At 33.9% G+C, this 20,509-nt stretch overlaps 1 long non-coding RNA gene across 1 annotated transcript; it reads left to right on the top strand.

Annotated features, from left to right (window-relative positions):
- Positions 1–2,971: 2,971 nt before the first annotated feature.
- On the top strand, positions 2,972–20,196 carry LOC137857619 (uncharacterized). Its single transcript, XR_011097186.1, has 3 exons — positions 2,972–9,632; positions 15,011–15,148; positions 16,164–20,196. It is a non-coding gene; the product is annotated as an uncharacterized lncRNA (long non-coding RNA).
- Positions 20,197–20,509: the final 313 nt, after the last annotated feature.

The raw sequence follows: 20,509 nt of genomic DNA, 5'->3' as shown, positions 1-20,509 counted from the left end.
ACTGATGATCTATAAAGGCTCTGAATAAACTCCATAAAATTATTTTTAAAATATTTTTATATAAGGTACATACACAAATGACGCACATTAGCAAGTCTGCAATCAGAGAAACTTATAAAATTGGTGAAAATAAAGTTAACGGGTTTTCAATCACACTTTAAAGAACAAGCAGCTTTTACATTAGTGGACTGGTAGTGCTACTGTCTTGACCATAGTACTGAGATTAACAGGAAAATATCTCTTTACAGGAAACTGAGATATGCTGAATGAATTCTTTCCTAATTAATATGTGAGAATATGCTTGTTGTTTTTCTTTTTTCCTGCCCACGTTGGGAAACTGTGAGAGAGAAACAGAGGCCTAGCAATTCGCAGATGGGTCTAATTTGTGTCCATAGTATAGGCCTTGTTTCATCTTGAATTTTGATCTGTTTATGAATTCCTCCAACATATTGTCTCCTAACAGGGCATTTGATCTACTAGAAGAAATCAAACTATTGTTCACCAAATAGTACTCTTACTCTTTAGCTTATTTCTCTTTCTCTAGATCAGAAAGTGCTATATTATAGAAACTTTCACCCCATAACACCAATACACCAGTATGCAGTGTTAACCTAGTTCATTCAAATCAGTTACTGAAGTTCTTCTGGATTCATTCTGACATGACTGAAAGCAGATGTTGCTCTTTGTTCAGAGGATGGTTTCCATTTCATTCTTTACTCACTAAATTGGTTATTCATCTACTGTTTGACTAATATAATCTTGGTTTCTTTCCATTCCTCTACAACTCTAAGAGGGCTCTCAAGATTAGTGTTATGGTTTGTATCTTGTCTTTCATGTTTTCCTCTTGCTGTAACAGCTCTATACTACTTAATGTGTGCTCCCAAATCTGATGAAGCTGCACTGTTGTAGTGAGTTGCCTTTTTTTTTTTTTTTTAAAGGAAAACACAAATATTTTAAAGCATTCAGAGTATCTGTTTACCCAGATAAACTATCATAAACTATCTGGAAATATATGGTTTATAGTGATGTCCTGCTGTTTTACCCATGCTGCCAACAAAGTTGAGTGTGGCTGAAAGAGATTGAATGACTTCCAAATTAGAAATTCAAAATAAAGATCTTCTTGCCTTTGAATTTGTCTTTAACCACTGGACCATATGGTTTTCTTTCTCACCAGTGCTTAATGTGTGTTGCTCCTGGCTTTTCACTTTTTTGTTCTATTTCTCAGATTTATTTTTTTTTACTTTTTTTTTTTTTTTCCTGGAGAATGGCTAGTGAAAGGAAAGGAAATTGCTTGGACTTTAAATTGTGTCTGCTGATCAGAAACAAAAGCATAAAGTAAAATAAACCCACCAACATTTTTTTTTTTTAATATTTAACAATTAACAGTTGTTTGGAAATATGTATATAGATATCTTCTTTCACTCAAATTCAGACAGTCTGTATTTAAAATGTTGTGAGGCATTCTCCCTCACAAGTGGAAAGTTTGGACTCCTTCATTTGGATTTCTACTGTAGTAAACTAATAGTGAAAACTGAGATGGGAAGCAGGGAAACAATAGTAGATTTTCATATGATTTTATTTGTAATTCTTCCAAATGCTTGCAATATTTTTTCTTAAATTAATATTCCATGTCCTAAAACAATTCCTAGCAAAGCAAAAGTAAACTGGGCATTTAAACTGTCATACTCATTCACAGTTATGCATTAATAAATTAAAACCTTCTCCATTACTATAATTAGAATCAGTAGAAATAATTTGCTTTATTTTTTTTATGTCCTGTCCAATAAACTATTTGTTTTTACTGACAAAAGTATTCAGAGATTTAGCAAGCTATTTTTAATTTGGTTGTAATAGGAACTATGTACAAAGATATTTTAAAAAGTGATATAATAGAGGAGCACCTTTCCTATGAAGAAAAGCTAAGATGGCTGGCAAAGTGCTGGCAGGAGAAGAGAAGGTTCTGGCAAGACCACATTGCAGCCTTTCATTACTTAAAGGGGGCTTATAAAAAGATGACTCACTCCGTGACTTTTTACACGGACAGATAGTGATAGGACAACGACAGCTTTAAAGAGGGGAGATTTAGATTAGATGTTAGGAGAAAATCTTTTACTGTGAGGGTGGTGAAGCACAAGAACAGGCTGCCCAGAGACACTGTGGATGCCCCATCCCTGGGGCTCAGGGATTCAAGGGGTTCATCCCTGGGCTTCAAGGCCAGGCTTTGTGCAAACTGGTCTGGTGGGAGGTGTCCTGCCCATGGCAGGGGGGTTGGAACTGGATGGTCCTTGACTTGGGCTGGCACACGCTTCGTTGGGTTAGAAACTGGCTGGATAGCCGGGCACAAAGAGTCGTGGTAAATGGAGTCAAGTCCAGTTGGAGGCCAGTCACTAGTGGCATCCCCCAGGGCTCGGTGCTGGGGCCGGTCCTCTTTAATATCTTCATCAATGATCTGGACGAGGGCATTGAGTGCACCCTCAGTAAGTTTGCAGATGACACCAAGCTAGGTGCGTGTGTCGATCTGCTCGAGGGTAGGAAGGCTCTGCAGGAGGATCTGGATAGGCTGCACCGATTGGCTGAGGTCAACTGTATGAAGTTCAACAAGGCCAAGTGCTGGGTCCTGCACCTGGGGCGCAATAACCCCAAGCAGAGCTACAGGCTGGGAGATGAGTGGTTGGAGAGCTGCCAGGCAGAGAAGGACCTAGGAGTGATGGTGGACAGTCGGCTGAATATGAGCCAGCAGTGTGCTCAGGTGGCCAAGAAGGCCAATTGCATCCTGGCTTGTATCAGAAACAGTGTGACCAGCAGGGCTAGGGAGGTGATCATCCCCCTGTACTCGGCTCTGGTGAGGCCGCACCTCGAGTACTGTGTTCAGTTTTGGGCCCCTCGCTACAAGAAGGACATCGAGGTGCTCGAGCAGGTCCAGAGAAGGGCAACAAAGCTGGTGAGGGGCCTGGAGAACAAGTCCTACGAGGAGCGGCTGAAGGAGCTGGGCTTGTTCAGCCTGGAGAAGAGGAGGCTCAGGGGTGACCTTATTGCTCTTTACAGATACCTTAAAGGAGGCTGTAGCGAGGTGGGGGTTGGTCTGTTCTCCCACGTGCCTGGTGACAGGACGAGGGGGAATGGGCTTAAGTTGCGCCAGGGGAGTTTTAGGTTAGATGTTAGGAAGAACTTCTTTACCGAAAGGGTTGTTAGACACTGGAACAGGCTGCCCAGGGAAGTGGTGGAGTCACCATCCCTGGAAGTCTTTAAAAGACGTTTAGATGTAGAGCTTAGGGATATGGTTTAGTGGGGACTGTTAGCGTTAGGTCAGAGGTTGGACTCGATGATCTTGAGGTCTCTTCCAACCTAGAAATTCTGTGATTCTGTGATTCTGTCCCTTCCAACCATTCTATCATTCTATGATAGATTCTATGATAATCCTCTGCCACTTGACAATACTAAGTGAAATAAAACAACTCCATGACCTAATAACAATATTGAAATACAGTTATTATGTAAAATTACTTTTCTCCACCCCTACAGCCTCAGAGAGAAAGTACAGGGAAAGATTAGAAGATGTAAAAGAGTATTTTACTTAGCCGAATAGAAATATTTCTTCCTCCCTGGCATGCACATGCACACGTATTTGCAGGCACGTACACTATACTCTCTGATGCTAATATAGTATAACACTTACCTCATAGCTAATGACAGCATTCAGCTAACATTCTGGGTTTAAGTGACAGTTTCAAAATCAGGAAAATACAACCACACTACAAATGAAATTGAAAATGTCATTCAGATGCTGATGTAATGGATATGGGGGATGAAACTTAGAGTAGACTGACAGAAAACTTAAAACTTCCTGTATCTTCAGAAGATGGGTAAAAGTACAAATTCAGATGAGTTGATCTGGAATCTCCCTTACAAGCCCTAGACTTGAGTCTGAACATATGTATGTATGCATGATGTGGGAATGACGAGTATGAAGAGACCAATGGAAGGAGGGAAACTGCTCAGATGTCTGAACTTGAATGTAACATCTTAATTTAAAATAATGCAACTTTTGGAAGAATATATATAAACGTATATATATATGGATACATAATACAACAGAAATAGCATCCCTATATTCAAACTGTAGTCCCTACAAACACAAAATATTTTACAAGTCATTTTGCAAATAATATTTTTCCATTAAAAATTCAGAAATCTTCCAGCAGACGTGTTTTGTAATGGATTCTAAATCTTTTCATATTTATAAGGATATTCAATACTTTCAATTCCTGGGAAGTGCGAGCACCACCAAGACACAAGACCTATTTTTTTCATTACAGTAGACATTTAAAGAAAGAGCAATTAGATCTGTGAGCTTCATAGAAACTCTACTTCAGCCAAGATTAAAGGAATGACATAAAATTATCAACCTGTCATTGGAGTCGCTGCTGGACTTGCAATAAAGCCAAAGACATGCTAACATGAAAATAAAATGCTCTAAAATTCCATATAAATCAGAATATAAAAATCACAAATCTATTAAAAAAAAAAATAGAAAAGAAAAAAAAATAAAAAGAAAATAAATAAAAAGAAAAAGAAAAAAATAAAAAAAAATAGAAATTTCTTCCTGAGGATCCATATATATACTGCCAATAATCATTAAACTAATAAAGGTGCTAAATATGCGGTCGATTACACCACTATGCCTCAACAATCAGTCTCACTCAACTCACTTGTTACATTTATTCCTTATCCTTCAGTATCTTTCCCTTATATTGCATATTCATTATTATTATTTCTACATCATTACATGTGTAAAAAACATTTTTTTTATAAATGAAAGGTAACGTGGTGTAAAAGACAGTAGAGAAAAGAGATGAGAAAAATGCTTGCAAACTTAGAAAAAAATAAATGGTTCAAATTGCAGGTGCTACCTACAACTTGTTTGGTTATATACATACATATATATGCATATGTATACATATACACTTAAAACATATTGTTAGCTAGGGGGTTTTCCACAATTTCTTAGTTTCAAAATTAACCAACACTATGGCATAACTGAACTGATTCATCCATTTGAAACTTCTTATGATGTCTTCTTCAAACATAATGACTTGACTTAAAAAAAAAAAAATATTTCAAACACTATTTCATTGTTTCAGGCCCACATTTAATTCAATTTTGTAATCTACATATCAAAAATACCTAAATTATTTGAAGTAAAAAGAGCTGGAAACAGAAAATATCACTGGAGTTTCCACAGAAACTTCTGTAAAACCATTCTTAAATCTTTATTATTTGCAATTAACAGCTGAGAAAACAGAAGGATCGCAATTTATATTATCATTGAGTCATTTTCATTCATACGATACTTATTTTGTTTTTGTCACATTGGTCAACATTCTGTAATGATAATTACATGCATTCTGACACAGAGTGGTGGAAAAGTTGCTTACTTTGGCAAAGAAAAAATTTTTACACTCCCTCAAGAGGCAATTCTGTATCCATTTATATCAAAATATATATAATGATTAGAAAAAAGTAAAAAATATAGTGAAGCTAGTATAAACAAAAAGATATTGAAGTAACTGCAAAAGTAGTATCAAGAGTCCTTCAAGCTGAATGTATTCAGAAGCAAATACATGCTCCATTGCTTCAAAAGCAATTTTCCAGAAATAGAGTGACATAATCATACATACAACTTCCTTAAATTCTTATACTGGTATGAACATTTTAATCAGTCTTTTCACTATTAAAAACAGTTTAATTGATGCAGAAATTAAAAAAAAAAAAAAAGTGATTCAGCTCACTACTGAAGGACATCATAAAATTCCTCATCCAGCTATTCCCTCTTAATATACACTATATACATACCATACATATATATACATATACTCCTTATTATACACTACACAAATATACCATGACACTCATTTCTTTTCTTATTTTCCATGTTCAAACATGAATTCAGATTTAAAACAGTGAGAATTTAAAAAAAAATAAAATCTTTTAAAAAATAAATCTGTCAATTTTATTTCTAACAAATGTACTTATCAAATATCATAAATAGAACACTGTAACAGATCAAATTTTGGTGGGGCTTGAAATAGATAATTAGATAATTATTATAGTTTAAAATATTAAGTGAAAATTCTCTCAGTCAATGTGTATTTGAGCTTCTTAACTAGAAAAAATAGGAAAAATTTTCAGCAATACAAAACAGTGTCTTGGTTTCATTTTAAATATGCTACATTAAAAATGAGTTGGGATACAAGAGAAGGTATTCAAAAATCATAAATACCCTATCTTCAAGAAGATTACCCTAAAAAAATGACATAAAAGCTGCATCCAAACTGAACAGAAAGCAACATTTAAATCCACACTCTCCTACATGGTTATAAAATACTATAATATCCCTTAAGACTGTTGGCCAAAAGCTCACACATTTCCTTTACAAATTCTCTGGAAATATTAGTCACAGTCATAGCATTAAGGCTTGGCAATATGGAACTTTGGGGTTTACTATTTGCTAGTATAGGCTAATCAAAAAAACATCAAGCTGAGCAGCTGACAATTTTTGTCAGAGTACCATAATGTACTCCAAATTCCAAACGTTAGCTTTATAACCATGACAAATCTGAAATTACTTTGATTTACTTACTATTTAATATGTTTTCATATTAGCTGAAAATTAAGAGGAATTATAATCAGGTATGATGGTTTTTATGTTTCTGGGCAACCTATATGATTCAGAACTGAGATGTGAAACACAGGATATTTGAAATCGTTTCATCTTTTTTATGCTGTTGGGATATAAAATCTACTTGTACGAAAAACGGTAATAGATTGTACTCATTTTCTATTTTCTTCACAATTTTTTGTTGGCACATTCATGAAATATGACACAACAATTAGCTTCTGGGATAAAATAAGAAGAAGACAAGCTTTCTACAATGAATGCACGTTCAAAAATGCAGTTATAACATCAGTATCAGAATTCTGGCAAAATTTGTGGCATTAAATAATGAAATAAGCCTCAGAAATGACTCATAAATATAATTAAAAAAATTGCTTGACAGCATAAAAAGTTACACGTTTTAATACTAAAGCTGCTACATTATTGTGTTGCTATGTATATTGATGTAGCATAGTTTTATCATTAAAGATAAAAGATAAGATAAAAAATAAGATAAAATTTAATTTTATAACATTTTTTCTTACTGGCAAGAATTTTCCAATTGTACTGCAGTATAAATTCTTGCATGTGACATCCACTCAGTGAATACTCTATCATTAGTGTTCCTTTTTATCCTTACTGTGTGCAAAACTTCATGGATGTTTATAAAACTATACTGACAAGGCATGATGGAAACAAGAAAATGTCAAATATTTGTTTCTGATGTGACACCCAGCTCTTCATGCCAGAAACAATTTTCTTCTGAGCTGCTGAAACAATGTATTACAGTCAAATAATGTCTTTAGTAAATGCTTAATAGTGACTGAAGCATTTCTTTGTAATACACTTCTGGTTCACTTGTGTAAGAACAGCTGTATTTATCATTTCAGGTCTTGTCTAGCTGTGCCCTGTAAGATAAAATGGCCACTTCCACAGGCCTGAATAAGATTTTCTTTAAGGCAAAATGATGATATAACCAGCTGTTAATGGATTCGGTGTTTTTTTGCTGTTTGTTTTGTGTGCGTGTGTGTGTTTTTAACCCAAGAACTAATAATCTTTTTCTAAAACCATTTTTGTACCCTTTTCAGAAATTTTATTTAGGGAAATTGCAAATGTTTTGAGCATATCTGTAAATTTTTAATCTGTCTCTGAGCTCTAGCAAGCTTTTGGTGTCAGCAGAATTGTGGGTAAATAAGTTTTATAAGGTGATTTAAAATGTTTGTTTGTTTGTTTTAAATATAAAGACTATAACCTTCACTGCCTAATTTACTACTCCTACAATTCAGATTTTCACTTTAGTCTTTTAGAGAAGGATTAAATCCAAAATTTTAAGTCTTACTTACACCTTTCTACCTAGTAATTCCACATCAGATTCTGGATTCAGAATACTAGCTGATCAGATTCTGGATTTAGTTACTAGCATACAATAGACCATGAAAATAATCCTAAAATACAAGTACAAGAGCTGTTTGCAACTCATCAGTTTAAAAAAAAAATGTACTTCATTCTCTGTATTTTCATAGTAATTAATGACAGTGGGGTGAGTAAATTGGTGCAAGTAGTACCGTTTCTGATGTACATTGCTGCAAAGGAAAAGAGAACAGTCTGTAAGGAATATCTACCTGTTTAAAATGACCTTCTCTTCCTTTGTCATATGAAACCAGGAACTGCATGGAAAGGCAGAGGGGGGATAAGGATGGAACATTAGTGGAAAAAAAATGAAAGATCAAGAAATATCTTCCCTTAATACAAAAGATTCAGCTTGATTTCACTTCACCAGCTCTCTTTCTGACAGGAAAGTTACACCAATGAAGGTGGTGCGAGGCTTGACCAACGCTAGTGATAAACACTGTGAGGGATAATCCAACCAGGCTGTTAGTTTTCAATGTGCATTGCATTGAGATATTCATCAAGAACAGCAAAGTATTTGTAGAGGAAAATGATTTTTAAAAGATGTGGGGGAAACATGTATTGCTTATATTTTATATACAGGAATGCAAATGTGTATTGGCAAATCTCACACTGAAAAAAATCAATCTGAAATATTGCTGTTGTGGAAGAAAAGTTAGTGAACAACTACAGTGGAATACAGTATGTTCATAAATACATCAATGTTATTTTCAATAAATAAGAAATTCCTTTATTTATCTTTTCTTATTTTTTACATAAGAGTGTATTTTTTATTGCACGTGTATGTTTCATATAAAGCTTTCTGTTTCACACTTCTAGCACAGTTTTGGCACAAACACAAGTAGTGTTTCAAAGATGCATGTCAACTATCTTCTGCACAAATTCTCTTTGTAATTAATTTGTATTAGAATTCCTCCTATGTAAGTCTCACAAAATTACTATTTAAAGCAACCCCAAACCCAAACAAAAGCCGGCATGTAGATGTCTCATTTAAAATTTCAATTGATTTAAGCAAGGATTCAACCTATGAGGAGTTTCCAGGAAAAAAAAAAAAAAAATATATATATATATATATATATATATACATCCTAGCAGTGCTGGTCTGAAGTTTTCCCATGTTTATTTACAAACATTTAGATGTGCTCCTTTGTAGCAAGAAAACAAGGAAGATTAATGTATAGGTGTAATTTAGCATACTCTTACAGCTTAGTCCCCTGTAATTCCCTAGGCTTGTTTATGGCATGGCTGCATTTGTTACTTCCTCCCTCTCTACCTGCTGCTTTTGTTGGAACCAACAGAACAGAGCCCAGTTGTCAGTTCCAGTAGTGAACCAATCTTTGCCATATGCCTCCGTTTAAAGTGAATAGACTGTCTCTGCCTGGCTTAATTAAGGACCTTAGTATTCTGTTTTCCAGTGATCTTTACTTTTCCTAATCTACTTTTTTTTTTTTTTTTTTTTTGCTAGATCAGCCATACCCAAATTGTGCAGATATAAACAAAAACGTCCTTTGAACAAAAGCAAAACTGAATTTTGCTAGAAACATTTTCAGTCTTCTGTTTTCATATGGTAATCATTCATCCTCTTCATTTAAATAGCTCTTCTGAAGACAATTTTCCATAAAGCCTGTCAGGATTAACCCATCACTCAAAGGAAGTGCTATACTTGTGGAAGCATGAAAGCAGAGGGAAGAATGGATGCATTGCGCTATGTGATGAATTCAGGTTCCAGTCATACAATGCAATGTGTGACCAAATTCCATTGTTTGTTTGTGTCAGGTCTTTACATGGGCTCACAAAAAGAGGCATAATGCTATCCAGTGCACCTGTTTGGACACTATACTCTGTTGAGTGCTCTATGGCTTATAGCTATCAAGGCAAAGTTGGAGACTGTTTTCTCTGGATTCCTACAGGCACTTTGCAACCCATCCAGGCTCATAAGTAAGCATACCCTTTGCTGGTACATCATTCTTAATTGAAGAATTTTAAACATTCTGTTTAAAGCAAAGCTCTCCATTCTCCTGCCATACAACAATCACACCTGTTTCTGGACTCTTTACAATTGAAGTTTTCATCACCACTTGAGAACATGGATACTATTTGACCTTCCCTGAACCATCTTATTTACTTAAGTCTGACCTGGAATCCATGATGATTTTCAATTCTACTAATCTAGTTTTCACACAGGTGTTTCTCATTGCATTTCCATTTAAGAATATCAGCAGTGCTTTAGTAACAGTGACTTTGTTCAGCCAAACAATTTGTGACAGCTCATGCACAGAATTTTTATATCTTTACATAAAACTGCATCAGTGGTGCCTGCTCACAAGCACACCTGGAACAGCACATGTTTTTGATCTTTAAGTATATCTAGGCAAGCCAAATGAAAGTAAAGGATAAGCTTGATTTTATGAGAGGGAGATAGGCACATCCAGACCACAAGGAGCTCTGTTTAGAACTAACTTTCATGAAGTATTTAGATTTTTATATGCTCTTAGCGATTTTAAATAATGCAAAAAAAAAAAAAAAAGCATCCAAATTACATTTAAAAAGTATGAAAATAATGTTCAACATTAAACTTTCTGCCCATTATGTTAATGTGCATTTTAGAAAAACTGATCATAGATGTTATTTGTTTATTTTTATTGAAAAGTCTTAGGAATAACATATTATATTACACAGTGAGACACCAGCACACAAAACAAACATGCAAACTTCAAAGCTCATAGACAAATTGTTTTTTTTCCACCATGTAATTTTAGAGTTTAACATAAATTGAGTTTTTCCACATTACTAACAGTAGTGGGTAGTTCAATATAAGAAAGTGGAATTGTGAAGATTTCAAAGAAGACGTAATAGGCAGTTTCCAGATTACTTCCAAGTCTTGCCAGGTTTTTGCATAACAACAAAATAAGAGGACAGTTTCCCTTTGGAGATTCCCCTTTTAGAAATTTTTATCCTTAGTGAGAAGCTATCTTCATAATTTCCACAACGATAAGCCAGCTGTCATCCAGGAAACCACACAAAGTGAATGGAAAGAGTAATAAAAATACGCCTAAAATTAAACAGCATTTGTTTCAGATAACAGTAATTAGCAGAATCTGGGACTATGCAAAACATTTTGAATTTTCAGGGGATTGAGGATTTTGAGCTCAAAGCACAGATTTAAAGTATTCTTATAACTTCTGTGCTACATCAAATCAGCAACCCAAGCCTATTTATCAGTTCAAATAGAAATTTTCCTGAAAGTGTTCGGGACTATCAAGGTTAATGAGACTTCAAAGTACAAGAAAATAAATCAGAAGTCAACAGCTGGTAAGCCTGAAATTTAGTGACAAAAAAAAAAAAATATTATAAAAAATTGTAATTTTGCTGTTCTTGAATCTGAACTCTAATTTTGCCTGAAATCATACAGCATTTTTAAATATAATTCGATGGTATGGTGCTCTTTTTGCATGGTAAGTGAAAGATTTTAAAACTTGATGGATGCAATATTTCAATATCTTAAAATATGTCATCTGTCTGTAAATAGCACCAGCATTTCATTTTAAATATCACTTCTTTCCTTTAAAGACTTTTCCTTTAAGGACTTTGTCTTTCATATGAAATTGAGATTAAACCATAATTTAGTGGGCTTGCCTCCGATAAAGTCAGATTAATCAAATAATAACTTGCACTGCTGCAAGCTGTTTTGCCCAAGCATTTCAAAGTGCTTTACAAGCCCTAATGAATTAAGGAAAATGATAATGCATCCCACCTCTACAAATGAAAAAATAAAGGCAATAGACAGGTAAGTACACTAGACTCTTACAGTAAATCACAACAGAACCTAGATTTTTCTGTATTCAAGTACACTTATTTTAAGAAAATAATTTTTCTTTCTTTTTTATTGTATTTTTTATTGCATGTCACAAGTACTAAAGAACATTCCATAACCTGTGTATGACAGCCCCTGTTTTATAGTGGCAGATATTAATGCTCTTTGTATTACTTGCAAAATGTATTAAACTAGTACATTTAAACAGTAAAATTTCATATTAATTGTCTTATTAACATGGAAAACATACCCTACATTTTAAAAGCTATTTTCTGTATGTGAGAGGACAGATTCAGCTTCTGCTCTCACTTATGACTGTCATTGAAGATCCTGTCCAGTGGACACCATTCTTCCTTAAAAGTCAAAAAATTTGCTGATAGAAGATTTTGGAAATCTCGGCTCTAAAGTTTGAAGATCCCTACTTTCTAACTACAAAAGTCACCTTAAGAAAAAGAAAAAAAGAAAAAAAAAAAAAAAAAAAAGGTTTCTTCTACTTTTCACATCAATAAGCTTTGGTAAAGGAAAATGAAAATTAAAAGTTCCCAGAGTACCATCACAAAAATACAAGCAACAGGAAATATAGGAAATTAATTTTAATTAATCCCATTTTACATCTACAACAGAACTGATTCTATTCTATTCTAGCCTGCTGAATACATTCCCAGTTGACTTAAATGAAAGACAAAGATAGTAAACTCTTCAGGAAATGAGATCCAGAGAGTACAATATTTACAAACAGATCTTTAGGAATCTTTTTTTTTTTAATTGCTTAAAAAAAAAAAATACACCTCTTTATCATGTATTTAATTTTTGAGACAATATTATATATCACATTAAAGTCAGAAAAGAACAGAAAATTCATTATCTCTTTAAAGAAAATCAATAGACTTCTTTACACCAGTGTTCTATGTAGCTACACAGGTAAGATCAAACAAGACCAGCAGAGAATCCTTTTCACGTCACAGAATATATCCACAAAACACTGGCTAATGTGTTCTTTTCCCTTGGTTTAAAAAAGCAATTGTATTCATTAGCAGCTTTTCACTTAGTATGGCTTGTGTGCATTACACTCAAACAGTCAGCTGTCATATGAAATGATGGGAGCTGACAGTGTGGAATTTTAAAGGTTCATCTCCTTTTGCATGTACTAAATGAACAAGAGCTGTCTAATTTTGGTTGAACTGTACCCAACAAAAAGCCCCTGCGAGTATGCAAGATTTCATTCTACTTTTTCAAGTTTAATATGCACAGTGAATATTCAGTGCTTCTCAGCTAGATACACTGTTAGTTCTATGACTAAGAAAGATTTCATTAGGTAAGCTTCAGGCAACAGTGAACTACAAATGGAATTCCTTCCTTATTTTCTGAAACTCACAGTTTATGACCCATATCCAATGACGAATGGTCTATAAACTCTCTTATGGTCTTTAATTGCATAAACTTTACATTATAGTCTTAACATTAACTTGTGAACATTTTTGCTACAAGATGTAGAAAAAAAAGCAGTAAAAATAGAAGTTCCCCCAGCTCTTACAAAAATACAGTATGTAATTCTTCAGTATAAGGCATTCAGTATTTATGTCCTTTGTTTAAATTTTTACTTTTTTATAAATGCAGAGAAAAAAAGGTTTAATTCTTAAATAAATAAAATAAAATAAAATAAAATAAAATAAAATAAAATAAAATAAAATAAAATAAACATCTAGTAATCACTGCTCAGTTGCCTAAAGCTCCTGCTGGCTAGTTAGCCCTCTCTGTGCTAACTACCTCTAAGAGTGTATTGTTACTAGCCTTGTCAAAATACTTTATCTCATAGCTGTTGCTTATATTGATATATTAATAAATGGCTTCCTATACACTTAATACTGTATGCACACTCCTTGAAAAGTGCACTTCTCCGCTAGATTTTGCTACTGTTTTAACTTGTTTTCCAAAGAACTAAATAAATAAGCAATAAAAGTTGATGTAACATATTCAATCATTATTAAGAGAAGAGCCTGTGGAAGATTGTGCATATTTACCCTCCAAGCAGATAAAACACAACCATCTGAAATTAAAATTTTGAGCAATTCTTAACCTAGGTTATTGTGAGGACCACAGGCTCCTTTTTGTAAGGTGACTCGTTTTTTGCCCCTAAATCACTGTCCATTAGCACGACAACTATTCAAATCAAGTGCTATCTGTATGCATGAATCTATATAGGCACTTTCTACTATAAGCAATACTCACAGTCCTGCTGCAATGCTCAAATCAGCCACTAAGCAAGGAGGAAACTTAGGAAAAACTGAAATTACATTATTTCAAAACTGTTCTTTCTGCAGTGGCTACTTTGGTACTGATAATTCTGTGTAACTGGATACTGAATATAGTGAAAAGCTGTTGAGGTATTTCTTCATTTTTACATTTTCAAATTTGTTAGACAAAGATGATTTAATTCCACTTCAGTCTTACACTCTTAAGCCATTGAAACATACTGAGTAGCTAAGACTTAAAAATAATATTGTTTTTTTACATTGTAGAAAAAATAAAATAAAATAAAATAAAATTGAATTAACATGTAATTAATAATATTAATATTACATGTAATTAATGTAACTAACACTACATGTTAATGTAAGCAAGTGCCTCTTACATATATTGTAATTCTTCCTAATTCTAGAAAATTAAATGCAGCACAACACTTTAAGTTCTGCCTAAAACTAATTCAGGAGTACTTACTAGTTTCGTAGTTTAATCAAGAAATCTGAGTTTTCTTCTCCACTAAAACTAAAATTATTTTTAAAAACTCTAATAGAAGTAGAGCATTAAAGCATTATAACATATTTTTCTGTTTATTAAAAAAAAAAAAAAGTAGGGTATTCTAGGGCATTCTACTGAACATTTCTATTGGGAAACTATATACATAAAGTTAACATTTATTATCATTAAAATATTTCTGTTTTCTTCATTTTGTCAGGATGCTATGATCTAAACAGAAGTGATGTTTTTAAACATATTATTTTAATATTGTCTCTGCTTCTCATCTCCTGTATAAACTGCTACTGGGCACAACATTAGTGATATCAGTCATGGAGTGGGTAAGATCCTGCTTCTCCACTGATGCCACTATTTGTCTTCCTCCCTTTGTGCAGCCCTTGGTATACACTAAGCTAACCATGAACCAGCAGTGATCCTTTGCAGCAAGGAAGGCTAAAAGCATCCTAGATTGCATTAGGAAGAGCATCACCAGCAAGCTGAAGGAGGCGATCTTTCCCCACTGCTCAGCATGGGTAAGCATCTGGAGTGCTGTGTCCACCACTAGGCTCCCCACTACGAGAGAGCTTGGTAACTTACTGCTTGGTAACTTACTTAGCGTGGACTTACTGGAGCAAGTCCAGAAAAGGGCCACAAAGGGGCTGAAGAATCTGACATACACAGAAGATTGGAGAAAGCAACAAGAAGCAGGGGAAATTTATAAATTAAGACCCATATTGTGGCTGACTCTTAGCCTTAAGAGCTGGACAGATTAATAGTAGCCCCCTCCTGAAATTAAAAAAAAAAAAAAAAAAAAAAAAAAAAAAAAGGAGACCTAATGTTACAGGAGAACTGCTTATGGTCAACAAAGAGTTTTATTTCAGGAGTCAGACTTACTCTTTTAGCAGTGTTAATAAAATAGAAGCTACAACTGGGAAGGGAAATTGTTTAATACATTTGCAAATTCAACAGAGGAACATATGCACATAGTCAGATATCTACAGGCAGAAAATACTGGCACATGAACTGGAACAGAGCACGTTTTGGGAAGGGAGGAGGAAAAGTTGGAAGCCAACACTTAAGTCTGTAGAAGCGCTAAACACTCTCATACGAATCAAGACATTTTAGTAATCCTCTGTAGAATATGTGGGACATCCCCCGTACCTAGGGAGTTGAAACAGTTAATTCCTAATTATATCATAACTGTTATTAGTAAAGTTAAGTTTTGCTGTGTAATCTCATACCAGGTGTTTTTTCATACTTTGCCTGCATATCCAAGCCAAACATGATCTAGCATTTGTAAGATGCTGTTACAGTATTTATTTTATGAATAAAACATTTGGCAATTCATAATAGATGGGGTGGGGGTTTCTTGTAATTTTAAGAAGTGTATGTTTTGTTGGTTGAGAAGTAATGTAGGTGCACATAACCAGGATGCAGATCACTCCTACATCATTTAAGGATTATTTTTAAATGTATATATGTACTCTTGATTCCAGGAGACTATATTAAACATTTATTTTTATACTTTATATTTTATTAATGATGAAGAGAAGCCCTTAAAATCAAGAAGTTCTACAATATAACATTTGCTGGGATCACCAGTTCCAAGGCAGAGGGGTCACTTGCCTCTCCAAGGGAGGATGAATTCTGGCTGCATGTTTTCAACTGGCCTTGAACAACCGACAGAAATCCTAGGACTGAGAATGATTTGTTGTTGGCTTAAGCAGCAGAGACACTTATGGCTGATTATTTCTGCTCCTCATGCTACGCTAGGATAATGGTTGAATAGTTTAAAGTTTTGTAGATAAGCTTAATGGTATCAAGAAATGAATTGTGTGAATTTTAGCGATGTTATTTGTTTTGCTCAACTATATTGAAAAACCAACATAAACCACAGACGCTCAGATTAAACAGAACCATCTCATCCTGAGAAATAACTGCTGGGAATTTTATCTTTCGTGTTTCTCTGTTCTGCCTATTCTGACTACAAGCATATATACTTAATTTCACTTACATTACCAAATTACAGAATCCACATCAAACAGATTCTAGACTCAACTAATTCCAAGTTTTACAGTAATCTTGCAAAACAAGACGCTATGCAAAGTTTTACAATACCAAAAAATATCCTGAATTTTGGTCATATGTACCTTAAACATTCTGTGTTCAATATTTCCATAGGAATTAAGCCAGCCAGATAAATAATGTCTATCTTGAAAATATCTTACCAGTATCAACCATAATAATATTGCTAACTATGAAAATAAAAACTTGTTTGTTTGGAGTATTATTTAAAGTAAACATGCCTCAGTCTTCATGGAAGACAAATGTGCTATGCTTTCAATTCCTCTAAAGTTGCATTAGAAATCTTTAATGCTTTGGTCAGCTACAATATCATTTCAATCTCTTCAGCATGTTAACCAATTATTTTTTGCAATCTTGACTTAACCTGTACCTGTTGGATCATACAATCTGTTATTAGGACCTGTTATTGATTCTCTTATTAAACTTCCGCCAATGAAAGTGTTTTAAAGAATTGTATATGTGAATATATGTTTTAAACATTGCTGATTTCTATTTCCAGTACTTCATAAAACAGATGGAGGTGGCATGCTTGCTAAATGTTTTAGCTAATCATTTTCTGTAATTAAATGTAATCTCCCATCATTCAGGAAATGAAGACGTGTAATAAACTTAAGGAAATTGAGCAGTCAATAGCTGCAATACATGACAGTAGTTAACTACTGTATCGGGAGTTAAAAATTCCCATGCACTATCTAATAATATGACTCTCCATATAGAGTTTCTACTTAGTGGTGAGGATGGATAGGTCCATAAAAGCAACTGTATTTTGGGTCTGTCTAATTCATGTTAGGTTAAAGAAGATTTAGGATCAAACTATAACTGTTGAATTTCTTTTCTGTTACTATCAGACTTTTTCCTTGCATTTATAGGCACAAGTTATGAGGGGCTTTACTTTTTTTTTTTTTTTTTTTCACCATCCACAAAAGTGGAAGAATCCTGTGTAAATGATTAGAAGGAACATGTGAGCTGTTCCTTCTGAGGAGCTGAGCAGTTATTTAGGAATAAAATGTCACATAATTTCTTATGCATGCTAGTCCAGACTTCAGCCAGGGACCTATCCCATTTTTCATGATTTCTACTTTGGAAAATAATAATAGAATTTTGAATAGGCACTTGTGCTCACACATTCTTTATGCTATTGACTTCTTAGTGTTTTGTGCAGTTGCTTGACATCAGAACAAAAGATTTGATTCCTATTATATGTATTCACAGTAGGACTAATATTAAGCTTTCCATGTTTTTTTTAACATTGCAGTATTAACCAAGGCTTATGAAGCCACTTGAGTTTAAATTCTCTAAATTTTAAAATTCCAATATTCTCTAGATAACATTGACTTTACCAATTCCTTCATTCTTTTCTGCTTTAATAATATCTACCTATTAAAGATGATAAAACAGAATAAATTGTAATTCTTAATATTGTCAAAAATAAATTGCCATTTATGCTACTAATATGCACTATAAAAAGCTGAGAGAAATATGAATCAACTAAAAAAATGCGTTCCTGGTAACAAGCAGAAGCATGGGGATAAGAACTTCATTACTATCTTTTCCATAGCTAAATTTTGTTGATTATGTAGTTCTTTGTATAAGCAAATCATTAATTTAATGATTATACATGCCTAAAAGATACAGCTACACTGCCTCAGGAAAAATGAACTGTATTCAGATTTCATGAAATAATACAGAAACCTTCCTAGAGCTCAGAGGATGCCCTATACCTTCCTGAATATCATTGAGTTCTGCCAGCTTACACGCTGACAGGAGAGTCATAACACAAACCCTAGAGCCAGCTGTAAACTTGCCAGAGGAATATCTTCCACTGGAAAGTGTCATTTCAGTAAATAACATTAGTTCCTAAGATTTAGGCAGCATGTATCAAGACCTCCCAAAACAGTAACAATATTGTTTGGTATAGGACATTTATTGCGGAAATGTAAGAAATGTCAGTGTTTCAGAATCTACTTTGATCTAATTAAACACTGAAATGCATTTTGAAACACTGATATTTCTTACAAATCTACATTTCAAGTACCTTTATCAAATAGGATAAACTAGTTACTTCCACTCAGTACTCACTACCTCCCACCAAAGTCAAAGTATATTCAGAGATTACATTCTGTGTGTGTATCGCTTCTGAAAAAAGGCCACTGCTTTGTGTTCAGCTAATGCATGGGTGTTTGATCTAGCCTGACAAGCAACAATCTCCTTTCAGTAGTTCCACATTTTTGTTACAAAAATATTATGGACAAAATTTTCATACCATTTTTCTTTAGCCATTCCGTGAAACTGCTAACATAAATGTACGGGCCATGGCCTCTTTGGCTTCTCCAGATAGACCTGAAAGAATCTGGGAGTAATTTGGGTTCATTGTGGATATCCTGTTAGGAGATTAGAAGTGTATAAACTCCCTAGTTGCCTTACTGCTTTTATGTGCTCTTTATAAAACATTTCCAAACTAGAAGAATAATATATTTGTTATTTCTGGCACTGTTATACACAATAGTAATTAACATTAGCTATTTAACTCTTGCAAAGCATGCAAACCACAATATGTTTATGATGTACAGCACTTCAAACATATGCTTGTGTTCACACAATGCCACCTAATCACCTGCATGAGAGCACTGGCACAGAATGCCAGAATTATGCAGCCACTCTTCCAAACAGCTCCTAAATTGTTTAAAGTTGTCTACTCCTCTAGCAAAATATTGTGATTTGAAAACTCTTCAAGTATTACACATCATTTTAAAGAAAAGGAGGTGAATTCTGCATGTACAACCTGTGTGTAGAAGAGGTTGTAAATACAAAATAATGTTATTTTTAAAAGGATACCAAAAGTAATCAAAAATCAGTGCCCAGTGGGCATACTCACATTGCAATTCTATTTCTATACATAAAACTGCAATTAATTTCAAACTAGTTTTTATGCAGTTTTTGCTTTCTTTAAATGTGGAGTGAGTTCTCCCCATAAACTAATGAACTGAAGTGAAGCCAAATAGAGACCAGCTGGCTGAATTGCTAAGTAATTTTATCCACATGATTGACTTTATGATCCTTTCACTACAGTAACTAGTCTTTATTCTCACAATCAGCATCAACCATAATTCCAAGAGGGAAAAATGATTAAAAACCTAGAGAATAGAGAGGAGAGGTTTGTTTGATGTGGTACAGTGCATTCTTGCACACATTTCTTCTGTATAATAGGTGCAGAATTACAGGTCTTTATAGCCTCCAAAGTAGCACAGTGAATAGCTGCCTCAAAGACATAATAAGCAACCAATGCCTAAATAATCATTACAGATACTCCATTAACAGCATCTAACTGTGTGGCTTTTAACCATACAAATTGTTTTTTGACAGCTTGTAACCTTTCCAAACAGTTTCCTTTGGGCATTACACCACACTCAGATCTAATTTTAACTTTTGCTTTGTCTATAATTTATTGCTTTCTTTGGAGACACATAATGTATTTCAGTGAAATGGATAAATTCAAATAAAAGATTAAAAAAAAATCAATTGCTGTTTTAATCTATGAAATCCATGCTCACTGGGAGATAACTAAAATCTGATGAAACATAACTGGGGGAGGCTAGGAGGAACTAAATGGTCTTGAATTCCTGAGGGTATCTGTTTTACAACAAGCAATATTTTTTCCTCAAATAATTTAAAATATGCCATAGCCAACTGAAAAAAAAAAAAAAAAAAAGTGAAAACATATATGAATAAAATATAAATCCTTTAAGGCTTTTCCTAAGAGCCACAGACTTTGCATAACATAATAAATAACATGTTATAAAAGAGTTTAA

Source organism: Anas acuta, chromosome 5 (genome assembly GCF_963932015.1).
Source record: "Anas acuta chromosome 5, bAnaAcu1.1, whole genome shotgun sequence".
Taxonomy (NCBI): Eukaryota; Metazoa; Chordata; class Aves; order Anseriformes; family Anatidae; genus Anas; species Anas acuta.
The sequence above is the reverse complement of the archived record's forward strand: the minus strand, read 5'-3'. Positions and strand labels throughout refer to the sequence as shown.